Genomic DNA, 17,763 nt, shown 5'->3' on the forward strand with positions numbered 1-17,763 from the left:
AAGTGAGAGCAGAGTCACCAGCAGCCCAGGTGCCCCCCATATCTCCGCAGAGATCACGCTGCCCCACCCCACCCCTTCCGAGGAAAACACACCCATACACCATGCACCGGGTCTGACCCGCAAGGGGCTGCTTTCCAACCCCCCCCCCCCCCAGCAGGGACCACCAGGGGGCCTGCCTGGGAAAACAAGCACGCCAAATGGGAGGACGCCTGAGAAAACGGGCTGTAGTGGGGGAGAGGGGCTCCTACAAATCAAAACGGGATGGGGGCCGCCTGCAAATTAAACGTCTGCGGCCAAAATGTCAATTCAAAAACACGTCACTACAACAATACCACGTCCAGTAACTGACGTCACTGTGACATCATACAACCCATGACGCCCCTCACCTGATGAAGTGCGCTGATGCCATCGACGTTGGTGCAACATGAGAGCAGAGTCACCAGCAGCCCAGGTGCCCCCCATATCTCCGCAGAGATCACGCTGCCCCACCCCACCCCTTCCGAGGAAAACACACCCATACACCATGCACAGGGTCTGACCCGCACCTCTGCGAATAACATGTTCAGCCTTGTACATACAAACTGCGTTTAAAACACAGACACTAGCTGATATTTCAATAGGATGGTGCCGTTCTCATAAGGCACTGACTGAGTTGCGGTTTAAGATACTGCCGTTTCCCACCCTTAACGGGAGGCTATGCATAACAAACAAAAAATACAAGTTTAACTGCCGTAAACATATTCAATACCAAACTTTCTTAAATGCAAAGGGAGAGTTTTTTTTGAGTCCTATAAATTAACTCACGGGTAGTGCGATGTCCCGAGCGCAGCAGCAGCTCCTTCTCCTCCCTTTATTTTCTCGCCAAACTCGCCGCCATTTTCCTTTCGCTGTTTATGCAAATAAGAGAAAACACTCCCAGTGAACAAACGGCAGAGGCCCCGTCTGCCCGAAACAACCGCAAGTGTCCATGGGAACTGCAGTACGAAGAGATGGCCTTGCCAATCACACAATCGACAATCGGAAACCACAGGTCCCAGAGTTCCATGCGTTGAGCGGTTGAAACAACAGAGACAATGAACCCCACAGATATTTTTGTTTGGTTAAAAAGCAGGTATATTTTTAGTCGCTCTTGAGGGGTGAAAATTAAACAACCAACAGAACCACGCACGTCTTAGCTTTCACGCCTATTTATGTGTAAATGTTTGTCAAACAATCCAAGGTGGCTAAGAAGCAGGTGAGGGAGCAACGCCGGGACACCACCGCCTTTCTCCGAGGCAGAGAAGAACTGCCTCGGAGAAACGCCGCCTCGGTTTCGGATTCGGGGGCGTGTTTCTTTTTCTCTCCTCTTGCCATTGGCTGGAGGAGAGAAAAACACGCCCTGCGAAAAGCAACGAAAAAACACGCCCCCCGATCCGAAAAAGACGGGGCTTCAACGGAGTGACTGGACCTCTTCTCCAGTGGCTGGCCAGCATTTAAGAGGCCAGCCAATGGAGAACAGGATAGAAGAGGGGCGGGTGCAAGCCCCTCTTCTCAAAGTCACTCCAACTCATTAAATCTCGGAGCGAGACTGCGCAAGCGCAGCCTTTCGCAGCCGAGACCTAAAAATGGGACGTGCGCGACCAGATGGCCGAAGGAAACTTAGAAAAATGGGACGTGCGCGACCAGATGGCCGAGGGGGACAGGCGCGACCAGATGGCCGGGCTCGGAAGGGAAGGTATCTGGTCGCTCTGCGCCCCAACAAACGAGTGAGCGGGTGCCGGGGCATGGGGGGCCGGAGGCCCAGGGCCCCGGCTGGGCCTCAGCCATGGAGGCTGCGTGGGGGACCCGGCGGGCCCTCCGACCCGGGGCCCGCAGAAAACCTCGACAAGCAGGGGAGGCCTGCACGGGACCGACGGACCCCAGTCCCGGGCCCTTGGCAGAGCGTAAGGCCGGGGGAAGGGACCCGGGGCCGGGGACCCCGACCCCGACCGGGCCCCTGGACCCAGCCGGGGCTCCCAGACCCGGAGGCGCTGGGGAAGCCTCCCCGGGCACTCCAGGACCCTGCCCCGGGCACCCTGCCACACGGCAGGACCCAGGACGGAGCCCAGGGTGGGGAGGCCGCCCTCCCCGGGGCCCCCAGGGGCCCGGCCGGAGCTCCTGAACCCAGACGAGCGATGGGAGGCTCCCCGGCCACAACGGAACCCTGTCCCTGGCCTTTGGCAGTGCCGCAGGCCGGGGGACGGGGCCAGGGGACGGAGACCCCGACCCGGGGCTCGACCGGGCCCCTGGACCCAGCCGGGGCTCCCGGGCCCGGAGGCGCAGGGGGAGCCTCCCCAGGCCCTCCGGACCCCGCCCCAGGCACCTTGCCACGCGGCAGGACCCAGGACAGAGCCCAGGGTGGGGAGGCCGCCCTCCCCGGGGCCCCCAGGGGCCCGGCCGGAGCTCCTGAACCCAGACGAGCGATGGGAGGCTCCCCGGCCACAACGGAACACCATCCCTGGCCTTTGGCAGTGCCGCAGGCCGGGGGACGGAGCCAGGGGACGGAGACCCCGACCCGGGGCCCGACCGGGCCCCTGGACCCAGCCGGGGCTCCTGGGCCCGGAGGCGCAGGGGAAGCCTCCCCGGGACCTCCGGACCCCGCCCCAGGCACCTTGCCACGCGGCAGGACCCAGGACAGAGCCCAGGGTGGGGAGGCCGCCCTCCCCGGGGGCCCGCAGGGGCCCGGTCGGAGCTCCTGAACTCAATCCAGCGAGGGGAGGCTCCCCGGCCACAACGGAACCCCGTCCCGGGCCTTTGGCAGTGCCGCAGGCCGGGGGCCAGGGGACGGAGACCCCGACCCGGGGCCCGACGGGGCCCCTAGAACCAGCCGGGGCTCCCAGGCCTAGAGGCACAGGGGGAGCCTCCCCGGGCCCTCCGGACCCCGCCCCAGGCACCCTGCCACGCGGCAGGACCCAGGACGGAGCCCGGGGTGGGGAGGCCGCCCTCCCCGGGGCCCCCAGGGGCCCGACCGGAGCTCCTGAACCCAATCCAGCGAGGGGAGGCTCCCCAGCCACAACGGAACCCCGTCCCGGGCCTTTGGCAGTGCCGCAGGCCGGGGGACGGGGCCAGGGGACAGAGACCCCAACCCGGGGCCCGACCGGGCCCCTGGACCCAGCCAGGTCTCCCAGGCCCGGAGGCACAGGGGGAGCCTCCCCGGGCCCTCCGGACCCCGCCCCAGGCACCCTGCCACGCGGCAGGACCCAGGACGGAGCCCGGGGTGGGGAGGCCACCCTCCCCGGGGCCCCCAGGGGCCCAACCGGAGCTCCTGAACCCAATCCCGCGAGGGGAGGCTCCCCAGCCACAACGGAACCCCGTCCCGGGCCTTTGGCAGTGCCGCAGGCCGGGGGACGGGGCCAGGGGATGGAGACCCCAACCCGGGGCCCGACCGGGCCCCTAGAACCAGCCGGGGCTCCCAGGCCCGGAGGCACAGGGGGAGCCTCCCCGGGCCCTCCGGACCCCGCCCCGGGCACCCTGCCACGCGGCAGGACCCAGGACGGAGCCCGGGCCACCCTCCCCGGGGCCCCCAGGGGCCCGGCCGGAGCTCCTGAACCCAAGCCAGCGAGGGGAGGCTCCCCGGCCACAACGGAAGCCCGTCCCGGGCCTTTGGCAGTGCCGGGGGACGGGGCCGGAGACCCCGACCAGGGGCCCGGCCCCTGGACCCAGCCGGGGCTCCCTGGACCACTGGCACAGAGGAAGCCTCCCCGGGCCCTCCGGACCCCGTCCCGGGCACCCTGCCACCCGGCAGGCCCCGGGGATGGGGCGGCATCCGGGCCCATCCAGCTGCCGGCTGAGGACCGAGAGGGGTCCCAGAGTACCCTGTCCCTAGTAATCCGGAGGAAGGCTACCCCCCTTTCTTGTAACCCGCGCGCTTCGGGTGACGGAGGGGGCCCAAGGGGCGAACGCACCCGGCCTCCTGGAGCCCTGGCTGGGATCCGGGAGGCGAATGGACCCTCATCGGGACTTCCAGGCCGGCCCAGCCATCTGGTCGCCCCATTGGAAAGCCTTGTGCGCGACCAGATGGCCGAGGAGCAAGGAGCGACCAGATGGCCGGCACCTGAAGACTCCCGTCTGCCACAGCGGTAGGGCTCCCGCCTGCCCACCCGCCAAGGTCTCGGGGGGACTCTGCTTCCCGGGGTGGGCTCGGGGGACCCCGGCTGGGCCTCAGGCATGGGGAGGACCACCGGAGCTCTCGGGGCCCGCGGGCCCGGGCGCCCGGCGGAGGACTGCCCGGGACCCGTGGAGCCCGTCCCTGGGCACTTTGCCACGCCGCGGGCCGGAGGAGGGAAGCCCTGGAGGCCTGGGAGGATGTTGCCCGGGAGCAGCCCATCTGGTCCCCGGCAAAGAACCGCCAGCGCCGGAGGGGTGTTCCGACATACCCCGCCCCTACTAATCCGGAGGAAGGCTACCGTCCTTTCTTGTAACCCGCGCGCTCCGGGTGACCGAGGGGACCCTAGGGGCGAACGCGGCCGGCCTCCTGGAGCCCTGGCTGGGATCCGGGAGGCAAATGGACCCTCATCGGGACTTCCAGGCCGGCCCGGCCATCTGGTCGCCCCATTGGAAAGCATTGCGCGTGACCAGATGGCCGAGTGGAAAGGAGCGACCGGATGGCCGGCACCTGAAAGGACTCCTGTCTGTCCGAGCCATAGCGGTAGGGCTCCCACCTGCCCACCCACCTGCCAAGGGCTCGGGGGGGCTCTGCTTCCCGGGGTGGGCTCGGGGGACCCCGGCTGGGCCTCAGGCACGGGGAGGACAACCGGAGCTCTCGGGGCCCGGGCGCCCGGCGGAGGACTGCCCAGGACCCGTGGAGCCCGTCCCTGGGCACTTTGCCACGCCGCGGGCCGGACGAGGGAAGCCCCGGAGGCCTGGGAGGATGTTGCCTGGGCGTAGCCCATCTGGTCCCCGGCAAGGAACTGCCGGCCTCAGGGGGGTGTTCCGACATACCCTGCCCCTACTAATCCGGAGGAAGGCTACCGTCCTTTCTTGTAACCCGCGCGCTCCGGGTGACGGAGGGGACCCTAGGGGCGAACGCGGCCGGCCTCCTGGAGCCATGGCTGGGATCCGGGAGGCAAATGGACCCTCATCGGGACTTCCAGGCCGGCCCGGCCATCTGGTCGCCCCATTGGAAAGCATTGCGCGTGACCAGATGGCCGAGGGGGGGAAGGTGCAACCAGATGGCCGGGCCTGAAAGGACTTCCATCTGTCCAACCCCGAGCCTTCGCGCTGGGGTTCCCGCCTGCCCACGCAGGGCTCCGTGGCTGCAGGGCCCTGGGGCTGCACGGCTGCAGGGCTTCAGGGCTCCGGGGCTGCAGGGCTCCGGGGCTCCGGGGCTGCAGGGCTGCAGGGCTGCAGGGCTCCAGGGCTGCAAGCCTCGGGGTGGGGGGGGCTCGTAGACCCCACACTGGGCCTCAGGCATGGGAGGCCCGGCGGAGCTCCCGGGGCCCGGACACCCGGACGCCCGGGGGACCCATGGAGCCTGTCCTGGGCACTTTGCCTCACCGCGGGCTGGAGGAGGGAGCACCTGACGCCCCGGGGAAGTGTCGTCCGGGCTTGGCCCATCTGGTCCCCGCCTGAGAACCGCAATCCCCAGGAGGGGTGTCCCGGCATACCCTGCCCCTACTAATCCGGAGGAAGGCTACACACCTTTCTTGTAACCCTCGCGCTCCGAGTGACGGAGGGGACCCTAGGCGCGGACGCGCCCGGCCTCCTGGAGCCCTGGCTGGGATCCGCGAGGCGAATGGACCCTCATCGGGACTTCCAGGCTGGCCCGGCCATCTGGTCGCCCCATTGGAAAGCACTGCGCGCGACCAGATGGCCGAGGGGAGAGGTGCAACCAGATGGACGGGACTGAAAGGACTCCCATCTGTCCAACCCCGAGTCTTCGCGCTAGGGTTCCCGCCTGCCCACGCAGGGCTCCGTGGCTGCAGGGCTCCGGGGCTGCAGGGCTGCAGGGCTGCAGGGCTGCAGGGCTCCAGGGCTGCAGGGCTGCAGGGCTCCAGGGCTCCAGGGCTACAGGGCTCCAGGCCTGCAGGGCTCCGGGCCTGCAGGGCTTCGGGGCTGCAGGGCTCCGGGGCTGCAGGGCTCCGGGGCTGCAGGGCTCCGGGGCTGCAGGGCTCCGGGGCTGCAGGGCTCCGGGGCTGCAGGGTTCCGGGGCTGCAGGGCTCCGGGGCTGCAGGGCTCCGGGGCTGCAGGGCTCCGGGGCTGCAGGGCTCCGGGGCTCCGGGCTGAAGGGCTCCAGGGCTTTGGGGCTGCAGGCCTCGGTGGACGCCCGGGGGACCCATGGAGCCCGTCCCTAGGCACTTTGCCACGCCGCTGGCTGGAGGAGGGAGCACCGGACGCCCCGGGAAAGTGTCGTCCGGGCTTGGCCCATCTGGTCCCCGCCTGAGAACCGCAATCCCCGGGAGGGGTGTCCCGGCATACCCTGCCCCTACTAATCCGGAGGAAGGCTACCCACCTTTCTTGTAACCCTCGCGCTCCGAGTGACGGAGGGGACCCTAGGCGCGGACGCGCCCGGCCTCCTGGAGCCCTGGCTGGGATCCGCGAGGCGAATGGACCCTCATCGGGACTTCCAGGCCGGCCCGGCCATCTGGTCGCCCCATTGGAAAGCATTGCGCGCGACCAGATGGCCGAGGGAAAGGTGCGACCAGATGGCCGGGACCGAAAGGACTCCCAGCTGCCCACACCGAGCCATAGCGGTAGGGCTCCCGCCTGCCCTTGCAGGGCTCCGGGGCTCTGCACCAGGGTCCCTTGTCCCGGGCAGATGGACACTTGGCAGGCCGCAGGACGTGGGATCCCAGGCCCTGACCAAAAATCAGGAGGCCCGGGGCCGGTCCCTGCTTCTCAACACAGCCAGGCCGGGGAGATAGGGGAGCCTGCCCAAGCACGAGGGACCCCAGTCCCGGGCACACGGTCCCTCAGGTTGTGCGCTCGTTTTCCACAATTTTTTTTCAAAATTCCGCGAAGAGTCATTCCGCAAATTCCGCCCAGCCCTAACCTAATCTGCACCCCACCCATCCTCAATACTGAATCCCGTTGAGAGATCTGCTTTATTTTTTGGGGGGGAGGGACTCGTATCGTGTTGGGAGAAAATCACCAATATCGATAATTTACCAATGTGATGCGAATCTTGTGTTATACTGTTTATGTTCTTCAGTAAAAAAGTATTTTTTTAAATGCAGTTATCCTTGCCCCAGAAGACTCTTCCGTGGCTTCAATGGGGTCGTCTGGTGATTCTGAGGATCCTTTAACAGATATGTTTGCATTAACTAACAGGTTCCAAGACTACATAACCAGGCTTTAATGTTGTTCCAGAATCTCGAGGAACGTGACTATGCACAACTTGTGTTAATAGTGCTCCACTGGGGGGGTGGCCTACAATATGGCCGAGTAAGACGTGCTTTCTTTGAGAGCTGTAATCCTGCCAGTGTACTATCTGCAACCGATGCACACTTCCTAAAACCCACGCAGAAGGGGTACAGATCGATTACACCCCCATGCGGACGCTGCAACTACTGAATCTGAAGACGCCGGGTGAGGCCCGAGCTGTGGGCCGATGAAGAAAGTGTTGGACGCGCGGCCCTGGTGATCGACGGGCTTGGGCAGTCTCTGAAGAGCGGGGGATTATCCCACATTCCCCGCCTGCCCAGAGCGGAGGTGTGCTGCCTGAATCTTCCCCCTCCCTCCCATGGACGGAGACACAAGTTGTGAAAGTCCTGGAGACTGGACCGTACCGAGGAGCCGCAGCACTATCCTGCTGCGACGGAACTCTCCGGGTGAGCAGGCTCTCACATTAGCACCGGAAAACCTCTGGGGGACGTGGACTCGTCATTGCGCCTCATCGGGCGAGAGTGCAGCCCCGTATGCCGTTCCTGCCCCCCATCCGCCCCTTCTGCTAGCTGCGCCTGTGCTGGGCCTGGACCGGGGTTGTGAGGAGACCTGGTGATCGGCGGGTCGGGCGGCCTCTGAAGAACGGGGGATCGTTCTACGCTCCCAGCATGCCCGGAGCAGAGGTGCGCTGCCTGATCTCCCCCCTCCCTCCAATGGATGGAGACAAGACGCTGAAGGCCTGGAAATTGGATCTCACTGAGGCGCCGCCGCCGCAGCTCCACCCTTCCGCGATGATGCTCTCCAGGTGAGCGGGCCTTCTCATCAGTACGAGTAAAACTTCGGGGGACACGGACTTGCCATTGCGCCTCAACGGGCGAAAGTGCCGACCTGTATGCCGTTCCTGCACCCCACTCCTCCTCTGCACCTCCTGCTGATTGCGCCTCTGCTGGGCCCGGACCAGGGTTATGAGGAGACCTGCCGCAGCCTGACTGCGCCCGGAACTCAGGGACGAGATTCTTTGTGTGTGTGTGGCACACTGGAGGAGCGGCCCACCAGCCAAGTGCATCCTTCAGCGACCCGATGAATGGTTGCCCCCTATGTGGTCTGTCTGAGTGAGGCGGGCGTGACTGCGACACATTGCCCCGGTGAGTGTGCGGACACCGGGCTTCTCGGGACTGTTGCCTCCTGGGGTCGCGCTTGATGTGGACCGCCGCGTCGGCATTGCCCTGTACGCCGTCTCTGCTCCCCCTATCACCCCCCTCTCCCACTACAGATGGGCTTGGATTGGGGTAGAGCGGAGGCCTGGCGCTGATTGACTGAGCCCAGAGCTCTGCCACTGAGTAAGCCCTAGTGTTGCCGCAGAGGACAGTGTGGATTGTGCGCGCAGGGCGGCACGGCTGCTGTGCGTCCCTGTGGTGGGGGTGCAGACCCTGGGCCTCTTGGGTCTGCGATTTACTGGGGCCACGCTGGGTGCTGCCTAGTATTGTCTCTCACTCAGACGAGGGAGCTGTAGCCAGACTCTATCCTGGGGATTGACGGACCGAGCCGATCACAGAGGACTGTGCGCTGTGGGGCTCGACGCTGGGATTCCCCTCCTCCGCTCAAGATGACCAAAGACAAGGATCCAAAACCCCCCAGACAGGGGAAAATGGACAAATACACTAAAGTAGTCACTCCTCAGGACAGTGCGCGACCCCTACCGGATGCGGATATCATACTTCAAGCAATACAGTCATCCAGAGAAGCGCTGGATAACAGGATTGGAGGGGTATGCTCAGAGGTTACATTGCTGAGGCAGGATCTCCGGAATGTTTTCGAGCAAGTCACAGAGACAGAGAACCGAGTCTCAGAAGTAGAGGACTCTGTCAAAGATCTACAAAAAGAAGTAATGGAACTCCGTAGCTCAAGCTGTGACTTGCAATGGCGTATCGATGACACAGAAAACAGGGCGCATAGGAATAACCTTTGCTTCATGGGGTTTCTGGAGGGGGTCGTAGGGCCTGACCTGCCTGCCTTCCTGACCACTTGGTTGAGAAACACTATTCCACCTAAACACTTTTCTACCTGCTTCGTGCTCGAACGTGCAAATAGAGCCCTGAACGCAAGGCCTCCGCACAGTGCCTGTAGGGTATTGTTGTTCTAATCTTTGGGGGGCGGCCAACAGACTAGTCTGTCTTTTTCTACACAAGGTTGTTTTATCATTATGGGTTTGAGTGTATAGTAAAGGGCTAGGAGGGTAGGGTGAGGGGCTGGCAGGGGGAAGGGATTGTTATTACACAAGTTTATGTTGACTGCACTAGACCGACAAACACTACACGCTCAATTTGGTGGACCTGTCCATAGACAGGGGCATGTCTCGACAAGACTGCCCCATTGACACTGCGCTACCCATGTCATCCCATGTAGGGGACCAGACCCTCGCGGTGCTCACCTGGAATGTTAACGGCCTAAGGGACAGGATTAAACGTGGGCTGGTCGCACAATACATAAAACGTCTGCGCCCAGACGTAGTACTACTCCAGGAAACACACCTACTGGGCACACAATGCCACTTCCTTGGAGGGCAATGTACACTGTTCTGGCACATGCCGGCTTTACCTCCGGCTCAAGAGGAGTTGCTATCCTGATCAAGAAATCACCCCCTTTAAACTAACCCGCAAATGGATAGATCCGGATTGTAGATTTGTGGGGGTAGCGGGAACATGGGGCAGACGTAACATCACCATGCGTATATTCACCTCCTCGACTGCAATCCCCTGTGCTCCTTAAGGTAGCAGATATTCTCTTGGAGACCCCCCTGTCCTTTCACGTAATAGGGGGAGACTTTAATGGTGTCATCAACACTGAGATGGACCGGTTAGGAAGATTAGCCAGAACCACTGACACCACACCCCTGGTACGCTTTGCAGACACTCTTGGGCTTACCAACGTATGGAGGTCTCAACATCCGACCACCCGACAATATTCCTACTTCTCTGGGGCCCACAGGGTATACTCCAGGCTGGACTACGTTTTTATCCCCAAGGGCCGAATGTACTACCTCACTAGGGGCCTGTCAGACCACTCACCACTACTGGTTTCACTAGGGCCTAGGACCCAAGACTCCCGTCCCACCTGGAAACTAAATGCTTGGGATCTATACAAGGATGTAATTCTCAAAGGTCTCCGGACTGAAACCGAGATCTTGTTTCAGGACAATCTGGGCACTGTGGACTCTGGAACCACACTATGGGAAGCATACAAAACTGTTTTGCGGGACAGGGCTCAGAACCGGATATAATGAGAAAAGAGGAAAGAGTGGGAACAAATAGAGCAGATGGAATGCCTACTACTTACCCTAGAGAGGATCGCTCTAAATAGGCCAGACCCATTGACCTCCCGACAGCTAGAAGATTAAGGCCAGAAAATTGTGAATTGGCTCAGGAAGAGGCAAAGAAGCAGAGACTAGCAACACTACACCGCTTATATGAAGTGGGGGACAAGGCTGGGAAACTACTGGCCTGGCTCAGCAAAAAGGAAACTGATGCCAGATGGATTGATTCCATCGTGGACAGTCGGGGGGGGGGGGGGGAGACTCACACTACGGACGCGCAGATACTATTAGCATTTGCTCAACACTATGCAGACTTCTATGACAAGAAGACGACTAGTATCACTGATGCAATTAATGAATACCTCATAGATATCCATACCCCTAGAATAGATGAGGATGACGTGAAGACATTAGAGGAAGATCTGACGTTGGTAGAGGTTGGGGACGCTGTGAACAGGTTAAGACCCGGCAGAACTCCGGGCCCAAACGGACCACCCGCCAACTTCTTTAAAAAAAAAAAAGTCATGATCTTGTTGGTCCCCACCTATTGGGTCTTTACTAAGACGCCTACACAGAAGGAATTCTCTCGACTGATCTATGAACTGCCACAATAGTGGTCATTCACAAGAAGGGCAAGCCTAGAGATAAGTGCGATTCATATCGCCCAATTTCCCTGCTGAAAACGGAGGTCAAGACCCTTGCGACTATCCTGGCCACACGTCTCCTTAAGGTTATCACGACCCTCATCCACTGTGACCAATCTGGTTTCATGCCAGGTCGGGCGACTAGATGGAACCTCCGAAGAGCCCACAACTGGGTGATGGCCGCTAGAAACTGCACCACCTCACATGCCTTTCTGGAATTCGATGCAGAGAAGGCCTTTGATGCGTACACTGGCCTTTCCTGGATGCCGTCCTAGTTAAATTTGGCTTTGGCCCGAAATTCAGGAAGTGGGTTGCCCTTTTATATACAGAACTGAGAGCAGCAGTATCAGTTAATGGCAGTCTCTCCCCTGCATTCCAGATCTTCCATGGAACCAGACAGGGATGTCCCCGTTCTCCGCTGCTGTTCGCATTAGTGATAGAACCCCTAGCATACATAATCAGACAACACCCGGGGGTACAGGGCTTCCAGACTACAGATGACGACCAAGGGGCGGAAAAAAATCTAACTATATGCAGATGATATCCTCTTATTTACCACAAACATAGCTGCAACGATTCCCACAGTATTCCACTTCCTAGAGGAATATGGCCGGTTTTCGGGGTATAAGGTTAATTATCATAAATCCATACTGTATAGCCCAATGCAAGACATCATATTGGCCTCCACTACCTGGAGATTTGCATATTCCCACAGAGGGATTCCAATACCTTGGGATTTTTATTACCCACAATCCGTCGTGCACATAACATACAGCGAGTACTATCAAACTTTAAACAGGACACTGACAGATGGAGAGACTTACCACTTACCATAATGGTGTGGGCAGCCATGTTTAAAATGATTTCTCTACCTCAATCCCTCAACGCACTACAAAACACATATCACCCTAGATCGATATTCAGGGAAATCGACTGAGCTCCATGCACTCCTCTGGTTGAAAGGCCACTCAAGAATTGCTCTAAAGCCACTACAACGTAATCCATAGAATGGGGGACTGGTGCTTGCGGACATCGAGGCATACTACTGGGCAGCTCACCTTTTACCCATAAATGACTGGATACATGCTTCAGGGGATCATCCCACCTACAGACTGGAAAGGGAGACACTAACAGCAAACATATTCCTGAATTACCTGTATGGGGGGAAAGGGACCATTAGACTGCTTCCCACCGAGTCACCATAGATGTATGGGATAGAACCACCAGGGTGCTGGGTTGGGCACACAAAATAACAAGGACCACCCCTCTGTGGAAGGGTACCTGGTTCAAAGAACTGAACAAGCTCCGGGGATTCGAAACATGGGATCTGCTTGGGATTTCCACAGTGGGAGATATAATAGCCAGAGGTACATTGAAACCCTTTTCTGCCTTTCAGACAGAATTTCAACTCCTTAAATATGCCCAACTGTGATATGCATGGAGGGCAGAGGGCATGGAAGACACCGCATTTCCCAGAATAAGCACCACTAGAGGGGAGAATACTTGAGGAAACCCCTGCCAGACCCTGCCAAACCCAACCGTCCAAACACATCCAGCTTGGTGAGGGAAAGACCCTGCTGGAGACTGCTGGAGACTACTGGAGACAGCGGGTGATTGCAGGTGATTGTTGAAGGCAAGCGCGGCTGCCCTTTAGCAGGCGGCCGCAGCAAGTGTGTGCCCCTGGCGTCTTGCAGAGGCGACCTGACTAGTCCAGGTGCAGCCTGCAACACAGCCTTGAGAGCCCCGCTTGCCTTGTCCTCGCTCATCCTCCAGCACTCCACCGTCTCACCCTAATCATCGCTAGTCATCACTAATCATCCTTACACCACCCCTACCAAAGGCACAAAGCTGGTCCATCTGTAACTTCAACCTGCCACAGACCTACCTCAGTTTTAACCCTGCTGTCCCACAGCTCACAGTCTATGATCACTAGCACTCCTACCTGCAAACAGACAAGACGAGAAGGCAAGGTGCGTGATCAGGTGCTCAGGCGACATTAAGGCTGCTCCCAAGTTGTCCTCAGTTGTTTCAGTCACCCGGCCAACTCGGCTAACCCAGTATCCACCGGCCCCTTAGGTGGGATAATCTACAGTTGAAACTGCAAACAACTACAGTCTCCCGCAAGCCTCAAGACTCCTTTATTAACCAACCACCAGGAACACGTGCAGCCCCTCTCACCAGCAAAAGCCCCCTAGAATGAGATCGGGGCGAGTGAGGAAAGCCCCAATAAGGCCTATTAATAAAAGTGCAAAGACAAAGACTTCCCTTGAATGCTTGGTAGTATCCTCAGTGGCCCTCATGCAGCCTCAATCACCCGCAAATCTAAATCCGGTCTTTGACTCAGGGCATGAATACCAGATCATCGAAGCACCGAAATCAGGCCCAACAGACCCAATAAAACCGACAACAAAAAATGCTTCATTAAGGGACTACTTTAGGAACACAGCACCAGGGCCAGTCTTTAGGAAAAAATCCAGTACCTCGGATAAGTTCCAAGCTCCCCCCCCTACGAACATAGCAGCAGTGTTGCATAAAATCTTGGTTCAGCCCATGATCCACGCGGCTGCCTGTGGGTTTGTCAGCTTGCAGCCATCAAGCCCCCCAGTAATGACAGAATACTGTCTTATAGATGCTGCAGACGATCTAGACGACAGTCGATCACACCAGGCCTCTGACCAACAGACACAACCTCCACAGACTCGTTTCTGCCATCCTTTTAGCCAGCCCTGAATCCAAGTCAGTTTTCCCCAATCACACTAAAATTTCCAATCTCAACCTTATCTGATCACCAAACAAGGAGCACCAAAGTTTTGTCACCACAGGTCATGACTCACCCATGTGTCCACATCCGTAGCCTTAGCCAGTTACATCCAGAAAGTCCCCCAGACAACGCTGACCAAGGTGATCAAATGGTTAACCCAGAAGGGCCCTACGAGAACGTAATTTACACTCTTTTAGACTTATCGTTCTTCATTAACGAACCCAAAAAGACCTCCGCGCAGGAAAAGTCTCCATCAATCGACCTCAACGACCTATGGTCACAATTACTGCAAACCCTTCAAACCATGGCTGCAGCATTAACCTACCATTCAGACAAGATGGATCTGCAGGTGCAACTTTTAAACACAATTGCGGTGTACACCGCCAGGATTGATCAAAAACTGGAGGCACTTAACTCACTCATCATAAAAGCTCAATCTCAAGCCCAACTGGTCCAATCAGTATGCTGTTGCTCCCCCATTATTGACTCTCTATCGTCTTTACCTCAATTTCTTTCCTCAGTAATAATGGAAATTAAGAAGCTACCAATGCCGGGGCCACTTGATTCTTCACTCCAGGCTTCTAGGTTGGTACAGGGTCCCACTCCTGCGGAAGTGCAATCCCGATCTTTTTCCCCGCATCTTAACCCCTTCCATGCTGCGCAGATTCCGCCGCTGTGCTGACGGAATCTTGCGCGGGCGTGGTCATGACGGAACGGTTCCGTCATGAGCACAGCTCAACCGTGGCTCATGACGGAACCGTTCCGTCATGAGCACCGAAGGGGTTAAGGAGTCAGTGGATCGCAAAGCAATCTCCACTGAATCACCAATCCACCATAACACGCATCGGCTGTCGAAAAGGGGAAAAAAAAAAAAAGACAGCGGCCCTCACAACATTCTTAATCGAGGGAACATTCTCAGACTTTTTAAATCATCCCCGGATTTAAGGACTTTGGAGTCGAAAGACATAATTACAGTTGAATTTTAACCAACAATAGGAACCAAAATGGGTGAAGCAACCCAACTCACATTAGCATTCCCAGCAATTCGAGAACTGGTTCAGTCAAAAACCGATCAATTTAAAAACTGGGGCATAATAATCACAACGCCCAGCGTTCCCCGCTATCCTTTGATATTCGAAAACAACCAGGTTCATACTTTCAGTACAACTCAGTTTTCTGTACTAAAGTCAGCAAGAAGCCATTCGCCAACAGCAAATTTTGAGCATATAACCAACCAGCAAAATCCTGAGAGGGCAGATTGGTCATGGCTACCAGGGGCTTTATCTAGAAGTCTGAAAGATTGAAACATCTCCAACCACGGTTTAACAATATGTTCCTGGAAAATCAATGGATGTGAGCAGAAAAATCAATCCGCTGCCACCCTTGACTTTTTAAAGGAACATGATATTATTCTTTTACAGGAAACCTGGGCAGTAGATAGTATCCCTATTGAAGGCTACCTGGAATTCATGTAATTTACCTCAAGACAGTCTAAGTTTGGCAGGCCGAGTGGCGGCCTTACGATTTATGCATCAATTAAACTATCCCAACGCATCAAACAGATACAATTTGAAGAAGACTGGCTCTCCGGAATAGTGTTGGGAAGCTCATTCGTTGATAGCCAGTTGCTACTTCTCAATGTCTACATCTCCCCATGTACTATCGATAAAAAATCCAAATTGGACTGTCTGACCAACATCGTTTGCAATGTACTAAGTGAGCATAATTTTAGCAAGGGGGGGCCACGTAGATATTAAATAAAGTCGGGCTTAAACACGAGCCCTGGGGCACCCCCTTACTAAGCTTCACAGTACGTGAGCGAAGTGGGCCTAGATTAATAGTTTGAGAACGCTGGTCCAAAAAACGAATAAACCATTTAAGCGCCAACTCCTGTAGACCGATCTCTTTTAGCCGAAATATCAATTACTGTAGACAGACCGTGTCAAAGGCTGCGGTTAAGTCCAATAGGACCAGCATCACTCCTTTATTCTCATCTAAGGCCATTTTAATATAATCCGTAACCCCAATAAGGGTTTTCTCTGTAGAATGGTTAGATCGAAATCCGGACTGTGACGGATCAAGAATGCCATTGATTTCCAAATATTCCGTTAGCTGCGTGTTAACATGGCTCTCTGCCATTTTACCCACTAAAGGAAGAAGCGAAATGGGACGGTAGTTGGAGAGCACATCATTAGACACCTGATCTTTCTTCTTAATGGGAATTATTTGGGCAGCCTTCCAGTCGGAGGGCACACTGCCTTCATATAATGATGAGTTTATAATCTCAGCAATAGAAGCAGCCAGAGATGAGGCTAAGAGATCGAATTTATGTGCAGGCATAATATCCAGAGGCGAGCCAGATTTAGCCTTTTTTAGCATAGCTTCCACTTGTGAGACATCCATATATCTAAATCGTTTTAACCCATCTCCTGAGTCCAATCGCAGTACTAAGTCTGAATTAACCAAAGACCCCTGTTCCCTCCCCTGAGGGAATTGTTTATAGATCAAGGTGATTTTATCATCAAAATATGAAGCAAGGTTATCACACAGCCCCTGCGAATGGATGTTCACCTGCACACATGCCTTCGGATGAGTAAGGGTTTTAAGAATTTTGTAAAGATCCAATTTGGTTATACGATGAACTTTGCGTGCTTTTTAAATATTTTTATGATAGTTAGCAAGGGCCAGTTTAAATCTTAGTTTGTCAGTCTCCAGCTGGGATTTGCGCCAAGACTTTTCCAATTTTTTACATCTGGACTTTTCACAGCGCAATACATCCGTGTACCATTCTTCACTTTTCTTTTTTCTCCTGGTATTGCCAAGGTGGTTTGTCATAGGTGCCAATGTGTCAATCACCTCACTTAAGGAAGTATTAAAAAATCTTACGTTTTGTAGAGCTGTCCATGCACTCACTAAACATAGGGGAGTATAGATTTTATTAAAAGATTCAAGTGTGACCTTAGGCCATTGTCTTTGTGGAACTATCGCAGAATGTTCCATCAGTAAAGATCTAGACTTACTAAGAATTTTAAAAGGAATCATAAAATGATCTGACCATAATAATGGATAGGTGGGGTCAGCAACAATATGTGGAGATGTAGAGAATATGATGTCAATTGTGTGACCCACTGAATGTGTGGGCCCAGAATTAATTTTGTTAAGGCCTAAGGAAGTAGACGCCTCTAGGTTGTCCTTTTCCTCACAATGAACATTAAAATCTCCAAGTAGCAAAAATTGCATTGATGCAATTATATAAGGACTAATTTTTTCCATTATTTTTAGATTGAAGTCTTTTAATGGCCCCGGAAGGCGGTAAACAAGAGCGCCTTTAATAGTTTCTTGGGGCGTAATCTCAATTTTAAATATACACATTTCCATTGTGTGATCTTGGAAGGAATCAATCATGGTAATTTTTATCGCCTCTTTATATATAATTGCCACCCCTCCTCCTATTTTTCCTACTCTGTCCAATCTGAGGATACGGTAATCATGTGGCAAAGCAAGGGCAATATCCGGCATAGAACTAGATTTAAGCCATGTTTCAGTGACAAAGCCAAAATCAAACAAAGCCGAACTCAACAAATCCCAAATTTCAGTTGTATGTTTAGGTAAGGACCGCACATTTGCCAGAAACCCTTTCCAGGAACAAGTCTGTTTGAAAGGATGGGGCTTTATACAATTATTAACAGTTAGACCCCTATCTG

At 56.3% G+C, this 17,763-nt stretch overlaps 1 protein-coding gene across 1 annotated transcript in view; it reads right to left on the reverse strand.

Moving 5' to 3' along the window:
- PLPP7 (phospholipid phosphatase 7 (inactive)) overlaps positions 1–17,763 on the reverse strand; it is a 157,900-nt gene that overhangs the window by 48,052 nt on the left and 92,085 nt on the right. The gene's annotated exons all lie outside the window — the stretch shown is intronic.

Source organism: Triturus cristatus, chromosome 1_2 (genome assembly GCF_964204655.1).
Source record: "Triturus cristatus chromosome 1_2, aTriCri1.1, whole genome shotgun sequence".
NCBI lineage: Eukaryota > Metazoa > Chordata > Amphibia > Caudata > Salamandridae > Triturus > Triturus cristatus.